Source organism: Notamacropus eugenii, chromosome 2 (genome assembly GCF_028372415.1).
Source record: "Notamacropus eugenii isolate mMacEug1 chromosome 2, mMacEug1.pri_v2, whole genome shotgun sequence".
Taxonomy (NCBI): domain Eukaryota; kingdom Metazoa; phylum Chordata; class Mammalia; order Diprotodontia; family Macropodidae; genus Notamacropus; species Notamacropus eugenii.
In genome coordinates this window covers 333909941-333919966 of record NC_092873.1, presented here as the reverse complement: position 1 = coordinate 333919966, position 10026 = coordinate 333909941, and positions in this window count along the sequence as shown.

Below are 10026 nucleotides of genomic sequence, written 5' to 3'. Positions count from 1 at the left end.
TGCTCCCGGCCACTGCTGCTTCTGCCACTGCTCGAGAACCTGCTGCTTCGGTGGTGGCACTGGCCCTGGCGGTGCCTGCAGCTCTTCCTGCCCAGGCCCCAGGGGCTGGACTGGAAGAGTGGAGCTGGAGCGAAGTCCGGAGGCTTTAGGGGAAGGAAGTGGTTTGGAAACCATAGAGCCTGGGCAGGGAGGGAGTGCAGCAGGTGGGAAAAGAGGCCAGCGCACTGTTAAAGCTCGTCCCCGACTGGTTTGGGGGTCCAGCTTTCCACTCCTCCCAGCGCCCACACTTTCTTTTTTCCTCCCAGGACGGTGGCTCTCTCCGCGATCCTCGATCAAGCCAGCAAAGGGCTGGTTTCGCTAGGGAAGATTGCAATCCTGATTCCTTTTCTCCCCTACTTCTATCCGGTACCCCCACAACTACTCCGGTGTAGAAAAGAAGGGTAGGTGGCGAAAGGGGAGAGAAAATGAAGAGAAGGGATTTGAGAAAAAGAAACTCATTTGGGGAATGCATCTGCACACGTACCTACATAACTTTGAGTGTCATAGCTCACTTGCTGACAATTTATTCGTTTCTATTTTACTTGCAAAGAATCTTGACTTAGAGATCTCTGAATGGTTTAATGTTTCCGTCGCGGACTCTGTCTTTTCTCCTTCTCACCTTGTCCTCTCTCCACTTTTCCTGCCCCCCACCCTGGATTGTTGCCAAAACGGAATTTTCACGATATTCTCCGGAATCTGGGATCTATACAAAAACTCAGAGCTCCCTCCGCTGAGTCACCATTCCCAAGGCCCTTTTCCCTGTGCCAGAAGAGAGACAGTGTGATAGATTCTTTCAGCGACTAGTTTTCTTTCAGTGACTAGTTTTTTCTGTCAATTCCAGTTTTCCTTCCCAGACCTCTTGCATCAGAGACTTTCCTGGTGAACCTCTTTTTGGGTACATTTGTGCCGTAAGTAGGACTGAAAAGAAAGGAAGTAAGGCATTTAGGATTTTTCACTTCCCATTCTGGATGGATATTATATTGTCTTCAGAGATCCGTCGCCCTTGGGGCACATGTTATTTAAATCTACCTAGGCCTCATTTAGTCTTCTAGCAGTGCTATTCCAAGCAAGGAGCCACCCTGGATGGCTTAACTAGCATATATCTGTGTAGTGTAGGAAAGGAAAATGGTTAGATTCAAAGGAAAAGATCTCAGTGCCTTGAGCCTGACTAATCCACCTCCTCACCACTGTAGTGGACACCGTCATACCTTTATACAGCCTACTGAAGTTGATGATGGCATCTGTAGATGTTTTTCATAGACATACGTGGTCTTGCTCTGTCTCTTGTGCTCTCCTATCTAGCCCTGTGCTAGATATTTAATCTATAAATTTATGGTATAGTTAGGGAACACTATATTCTAATAACAAGACTTGTCCTCCCTTCCTTTTGCTCAGATTATGCATTGAAGGAATCCAGTCAAAACTTGTAACTTTTCAGTTCTTCTGATCTTACTTTAGAAAGCATTAATGGCTACCATATATGAATGATACCACATTCAAGGAGTATTCTCAACCCAGCTTAGGTGAGGCCAATCCGGGGATAAAGATTTGAAACTGGAAAATACCACATTGGCAAACCTAAAATACAATACTGACAACTTTACATAGAATAAAGTGAAAAAGACAACAATTCGTAGTTGATAAAATGCTATTTTTCCACATTCACCATAGAAATTGTAGATATGTAAAGGCATCCCCATAGGGTAGTGGAAATTCTGCTACAGAACGTTTTATATCCCCAGTCTTCCAGACCAACCAAGTCCAGTGGATGTCCTTCTGGCATTCCTAAAGGAAACCACCACCGGCCAATAGAGCAGGGGAAAAAAAATGTACTTACCACATCCCACCTCTTAGTGGCAAGGTCCCAAAAATCCTCCAGGAAAACTTCCACCACTAAAATTGGACTTAAAGTAACTCTCATCTCAGGAAGAAGCCTAGCATAGGCAATGTTAGAGGTGAAACTCAATACAAATAATGAAAAAAAAACTGTACAAAACCAAAAGTCTTTTAAGAAGCATAATTTCTACAGTGGGAGTGATATCAGATGCAATATGTAGGCTGGCCCACTAGAAGAACTTTTGAGGACTCTGGTATCTTAGGAAAGATTACTGAACTAACATTCCTATATTAAGAGCACTAATGTCCAGTTGTATATACCTCTCTAAAAGCAGGTGGAACCATCTGTGAAGCAAGCAAAATGACATTCCTTAATACGTAAGTCCATGTAGTCTTATCACTGAGCTCTAGGGTAGGATGCAAAATAATGAATCTATAATTTGAGTTCTCAGCCCAGGAAAAGGCACATCTTGCCAATTAAAGGTACTAATACTCAAGGGACTCAGGCAAATGTGATTTCAAATATTAGCTTTCCTGTTAATGGAAATTGCCTTGTCCATCTTGTAAAGGGGAATATCTTGCATTGCTCAGCTTATAATGAAGAAATCAGGACACAACATCATGGTATAACCTTGTGTTATCCCTTCAGTAGCAATTAGGGCCTAGTAACAGGCCAATAACCGCTTTTAAAACTGATATAGGTGACTGACCTCAGAGACCTTGTAGCTTCAGTAGGCTAGCATTTGGTAGTCTGCTGAATTCACCCTGCCCCTGATCTTTATGACAGAAACATAGGCTCCATTGGATCACAAGGACCCTGTGAGAGAGATTGTTTGACCAACTGTTTCAGGTCTCCCAGGGTTGTAATTCTTTCCAGATCTAACTCAAAAAAGGCAGACTTGTTAGTGACTCCATCAATGGGATCAGCAAAATTGGGAATGTGGATACTCCAAAACTCAAAGAAATTCATAAGCTTCTGAGCTTCCCATTTAGATTATGGGAAAGCAAATATCAGTAACCTATTATGGACAAAATCTGGAAATATCTATTAGGACTGGGGAACCTGCAGCCTCAAGGCTACATGTGGCTGCAGGTTTCCCACATCTGACTAGCTTTTTCTCATCTAGTACATTGAAAAAAATTTAACAAAGGTTGAAATCTGATCATTATGATCCCATACTTTGCCTACCATGAGTCTCACCACCTGATCTCTAGCTGCTACCACAATGGCCTGTCTGTACCAGTTTATATCATCCATACAGGGAGGGAACATTGATGACTTCAGGAAGTAAGATCTCTTTTAGATCTCCATTCACCAAACTGTGGAAATTTTTTTTAAAAAATTCAAGTAATACTGAGTAGGGATACTAAGAGTATACTGATATCCTTACTAGGTATCCTTACTAATATCTGTGTGTGCATGTGTATGTATGTATGTATGTGTGTACATACACACACACATAATGACCCTCCACTTTATTTTTTGTTGTTTTTTAAATTTTATTTATTTATTTTTAGTTTATAACATTCAGTTACACAAAATTTCCAGCTTTAAATTTCCTCTCCCTTCTCTTTCGCCTTCCCCAAGAACTCTCCACTTTCTAAGCTACCATGTTGTATGTACTCATTATCCTACAGTTAAGCAGGAGCCTCAGGAGAACCTCAGCCCTTTCTTAATGGTAACCTTCCCAAGAGTACCTCAAATATAGGTACACAGATGTGACTGACTTGGAACAATCAGTTTGGATAAGAGAATATCTCAGGAATAAATCAAATTTGAAAGGGGAAAAAGGGCCATTATTGTCTTAGTTCCAGAAGTGTCAATAACATTTAATTAATTTTATTAATATGGTCATATAATCCCCATCTATAACTGAATCAACTGACTTTGAAAGAGCAAATCATCTGTAAGCACCTTAAGCCAATGGAAGTATGGAGCTAAAAGAATCTATACATTAGTTCTGTTAGATCTCACCTTTGTTAATAATTCTAAAGACTCTTTGGCTCCCTCTTTCTTTGGTAGTGAAAGCCTGTTCCTTCATCTGACTCCTCAGTACAGGAAGTAGTTCAACAAGGGATATAAAATATTCATGAGGTTAATCCTACATGGTCAGTGGAATACCTATCCCTACCCCATTCAGAGTGATCTTACATATATCCATGACAGTACTGCAGTCACTGGATACCTGGGTCCTACATCTTGTAATCCAAACACTCAAGATTTCCATTTTTTTTTTTTTGCACCACCCTTTCCCCAACTTCAACAACAAAATGAACCACTAAGTCATTGCTATCCATTGTTACTTGATGCCAGATATTTTGAGTTGAGCCTAACTTTTGCCAGCATAGTGATTCAAGTTCAAAATTAGAATGTAATACAATGCTTTGGGACTATAAAAATGCAATAATTAGTGCAATAAAGCACTTTACTTACAATAAAGTTCAAAAGGATACAATTCTGATTTGATAAAATCAAATGCTACTCCTTTATGTATTCAACAATAGTGATACTAAATCAAAAGGTATTCCCATAGGGCAGTGGAAATTTAAATAAATCTCCAGATCACTGACTCCATTTAGCCAAGACTTTTTATATCCTTAGTCCACCACACCAACCAAGTTTTAAGGAGAGCTGCTCTACCTCCTTGAAGAGAAATGATCCAGCCTTTACAAAAGAAATATTGTTCCTACTCCAAGAAGATTCTACTTTAACATTTATTAAGTTCTGTGTTATTTCTAAACAGCACAAATAAACTCTGTAAAAAATATGGAGTTATATAAAATCAAGTCCCATATCTTTGGCATAAGTAGCAGGAAGACACAAAAGGAACCAAGCCCCAACTTGTGAGCAAAGGGTATATAAAGAGTGGCAGTTTATCATGACTTGGTATCATTCCGAGGAAAAATATTTCCTTTTGTAGCACTTCTTAGAAACAGAGAGAGGAGAGATCCTCATCAATTTCTATTAAATCTAATCTGAAACAGGAAATTAATCAAATTAACATATAGTCCTACTTCCTTCTATTTTTATGATTAAGTCAGAGTCTCTGCTTTTTTCCAAGCCACACTGATTCTCTCTGATAGCAACAATTTCATTTCTTAGAACTGAATCTTTTTGAAAATCATTAACTTTAAAAGAATACTGATGGATTTTTAAGAGTCAGTGGAGTAAGGAGCAAATCATCATAATTCTCCCATATTCACCTCCAAACAACCATAGAATAGCACCCCCAAACAAATGCTGGAACAGCAAGACCAGCAAAAGGATAGGGTCAAACAATGTTTTAACCCAAGAAACTTGTAAGATTGTCAAGAAAGGTCTATCTAACTCAGGTAAAAGGAGGCTGCAGTCTAGGACAGGAAGCATCCCAGCAAGCCAGCAGTAAGCCCCACTTCAGCAAACCATTAGGATGTCCAGAGCCCCAGTCACTTGCTTCATCATAGTGCTGGGCAAACAGGGAGCCTTCAGCAACCACACCTCCATTGCTTCAACTGTAGCCCTGGAAAAATGCAGAAATGGTTCCACAGCCTCAGCACATAACTAGACCACCACTAGGACCCCTGACTCAGCACCAGGTAAGCTACCAAAACCCTGTGGCCTCCAGAAGCACCAATAACACCCCTTCCCACTCCTTAGTGCAGCACCACACATGAGGGTCCAGTGTGAACTGTAGGGCAACATCAGTGCAGTAGCAGGTAAACAGCCAGGGCCAGTAGCCACTGGCACAAAAAACCTGAGACTGTGCTCTTCCCACCCTGGAAGCAGAGCTCAAATTTAAAAGAAAGGAAACAAAAAACATAAACAATGAGTAAAAAGCAACAGAAGAAGAATCAGACCATAGAAAGTTATGATGTTGACAGGAAAGATCAGGACACAAACACAGGACAACAGTGTCAAAACACCTATGGGCAAAACCCCAAAGAAAAATGGGAAGTGGTCTCAAGCCTAGAAAGTATCATAGAAGAACTCAAAAGGGAGTTTGAAATCTTATAAGAGAGATAAAAGAAAAATTGGGAAAAGAAATGAGAATGATGCAAGAGAATTATGAAAAAAGTCAACAGCTTAGAAAAAGAAGACAACTGCTTAAAACACAGAATTGGCAAAATGAAAAAGGAGACAGAAAATCCATTGAAAAAGCAACTCCCTGAAAAGCACAATTGGCAAAATGGAAAAGGAAGTATAAAAAGTAACTAAGGAAAACAACTCCCTAAAAGTTAGAATTGAACTATTGGAATCTAATGCCACTAATATCAAGAATCAATCAAACAAATTCAAAAGAATGAAAAAATAGATGAAAATGTAAAATATCTCAAAAAAAAAACCCCAACTAACCTAGAAAATAACTCCAGCACAATGTCAGAACTTTTGGACCACCTGAAAGGTATAATCAAAAGGAGGACCTAGACAGCATCTTTCAAGAAATTATCAAGGAAAACTGTCTTGATATCCCGCAATCAGAGGATAAAATAGGCATTGAAAGAATCCACTGATCACTAAAAGAAAGAGATCCCAAAATAAAAATTTCAAGGAATGTAAATAGACAAAGTATATAAAGGCAGAAATATCAGGTCAAGGAAAAAGTCCTGCAAGTGACCAGAAAGAAGCAATTCAAATCTCGGGGAGCTGAAGTAAGGATCACACAGGACTTAACAACTACAGCATTAAAGGATCAGGAGTCATGGAACATGATATTCCAGAAGTCAAAGAAGCTAAGACTACAATCAATAATCTCCTACTGGATGAAATTAAGAATAATACTTCAAGGCTTTAAGAGAAAAAACAGTCATTCAATGAAATAGAAGAATTTCAAGCTTTCATAAGGAGAAGACCAGAACTGAATTAAGAAAATGATCTTCAGCATCAAGGCCCAAGAGAAGCCTAAACAGGTAAAAAGGCAAAATAAAACATAAGGGGTTCAATGGAACTGAGCTATTTATCTCCCTACATGGGAAGATGATACTTGTAATTCTTAAAAATTGTACCACTATTAGTGTGTGTTCATCCTTTGCTGTTGAAGAAGACTATGTCATCAGAGAAATGATGACATGACTTGCACTTGGCTTTGTTTTGAATGAGGTAGGGCTGTGCAAGTTACCAGCCTCACTTCTCCTGCAGAGTCATCTGAATCTAGTGACCAGATATTCATCAGGATGACTAGAGATGACCCAGGATGAGGCAATTGGGGTTAAGTGACTTACCCAAGGTCACACAGCTAGTGAATGTCAAGTGTCTGAGGTGACATTTGAACTCAGGTCCTCCTGACCTGGTGCTGTATCCACTGCACCACCTAGGTGCCCCACCACTATTAGTGCAGCTAGAAGGAATATACATAGACAGAAAGTATGGGTATAAAGTGAATTTGAGGCAATAACACAAAAAATAATTAAGGGATAAAAAAGAGGAGTGTACCAGGTGAAAAAAGATGGGAGAGATAAAATGAGGTACATTTTTTCATATGAAGAGGCATAGAAAGTTATTACAGTGGAGGGAAAGATGGGAAGGAGAGCAATGGGCATCACTTGAACCTTATTCTCATCAGTACTGATTCAAAGAAAGAAAAATATACACAATCAGTCGAATATAGAAATCTGCCTCACCCAACTTGTGTCTGTCTTTCATTGCTGAAGACCATGCCATCAGAGAAATGATGACATGACTTGCACATGTCTTTGTTTTGAGTGACGGAGGGCTGTACAAAGGCACCAGCCTCATTTCTCCTCCAGAACCACCAGAATCTACTGACTAGATATTCATCAGGATGACTGGAGATGACACAGGATGAACAGGGAGGCCTTGACCCCTTTAGGCCAAGGTACTCACTTAGGGTGAGGCAATGCCCATTTATTGAATATACCTATTTAAGAAATAGCCAGGGCATGGCTCTCACCCAACAGGAAAGTAGGAAAGGAGGAGGATAAATAAAGGGGAGGGAGAACTGACAGAAGAGAGGCCAGACTGGGGGAGGCAGTAGACAGAATCAAAAAGCTGTTGAGGAGGAAAAGGGTGAAAGGAGAGAGAGAACAAACAGGAGGAAAAATAGCGTGGAGGTGAATACGTTAGTAATCATAAATGTGAATGTGAATGAGATGAACTCTCCTACAAAATGGAAGCAGAGCAGATCAAAAACAAGAATCCTACAAAATGTTGTTTACAAGAAATACACTTGAAATGGAGAAACATACATAGAACAAAGGTAAGGGGCTGGAGCAGAATCAATGTATTATGCTTCAGCTGAAGTAAAGAAAAACAAAACAAAAAAAACAGAGGTAGCAATCCTGACCTCAGACAAAGGAAAAACAAAAATAGATCTAATTAAAAGAGATAAAGGAGGAAATTACAACTTGCTAAAAGGTACCATAAACAATAAAATAATGTGAATATCAAACATATATGTGCCAAGTGGTATAAAATCCAAATTCTTAAGGGAGAAATTAAGTTAGAAATTCATGAAAAAAGAAAAGATAGAGAACATTATGAAATATGAGATACTTTTGATTAAATTAAATTTAAAAGCTATTGCACAAAAGAATCCCAGTGCCACCCAGATTAAAAGGAAAGTAGAAAACACATAAGCAGTCACTACAAGTGTCTCTGATAAAACTTCGTTTCCCAAATATATAGAGAACTAAATCATATTTGTAAGAATATACACCATTACTCAATTGATAAATGGTCAAAGGATGTGAACAGTTTTCAGATGCTGTCTATAGGCATATGAAGAAGTGCTCTAAGTCACTTTTGATTAGAGAAATGCAAAATAAAACAATTGTGAGGTAGCATCTCACACAGATTAGCTAATATAATAGAAAAAAGGAAAATGATAAATGTTGGAGAGAATGTGGGAAAATTGGGACACTAATGCACTGTTGGTGGAGTTCCGAACTGATCCAACCATTCTGGAGAACAATTTGGATCTGTGCCCAAAAGACAACCAAACTATTCATAACCATTGATCTAGCAATTCCACTATTAGGTCTATATCTCAAATAGATCATAATAAAGGGAAAAGGACCTATATGCACAATAAATATTTATAGCAGCCCTTTTTGTGGTAACAAAATATTGCGGAAACTGAGGGGCATCCCATCAGTTGGGGAATGACTGAACAAGTCATATATGAATGTAATGGAATACTATTGTGCAATAAGAAAAGATGAACAGGCAGATTTCAGGAAAAAAAAATGGAAACACTTGTACAAACTAATGCAAAGCGAAATGAGTAGAACCAGAAAACCATTGTACACAGTATCAGTCACATTGTGTGATGATCAGCTATGAATGACTCAATTCTTCTAAGCAGCACAATGATCCAAGATAGCTACAAAGGGTTCAAGAAGGAAAATGCTATCCACATCCAGATAAAGAACTGATGGGCTCTGAATGCAGATTGAAGAATAATTTTTTCATTTACTTCATTCTTTTTTATGTTTTCTTTCTTTTAATCTGTTTCTTTCACTACTGTGACTAATATGGAAATATGTTTTACCTGATAGCACATATACAACCTACATCAAATTGCCTATCATTTTGGGAAGAGGGGAGGAGAGGAGGGAGGAGAAAAATTTGGAACTCGAAATCTTGTAAAAATGAATGCTAAAAATTGTCTTGACACATAATTGAGGGAAAAGAAAATACTATTAAAAATAGAATAATACAGTTCAAGAAACATCAAATTCTGGGAGGTGAATTAAAATTTCTTTAATGAATGATTAAAGAACATACTAAAGAAAAACAATTTCACATCATCTTTATTTCATACCTGTTTTTATAAATTAATGAAAAATAATAAAATTATAGTTAATTTCTAGAGAATTTAATGTAGGAGGAAAATAGATTTTGTATTTTCCCCTTTCTACCTAATCCCATTCACATTATTACTGGATCATCATGTAGCACACTTATCTAAATCATACCTTTAGTTCAACCCAGAAAATTTACACAGTATTTTTTTTTAATAACACTTTAAGATTTTCCCTACTCGCTCTGTGAGATAAATAGGATCATAGATCTAGAGCAAGAAAGGATTTCATATATCATCTAGAAGAACTCTCTCATTTTACAAATAACGAAACTGAATAAAGAAGGAAAGAAGGAAACAAATAAAGAAACCCAGAATGGTTAAGTGATATAACCACGGTAACAATAGTAAT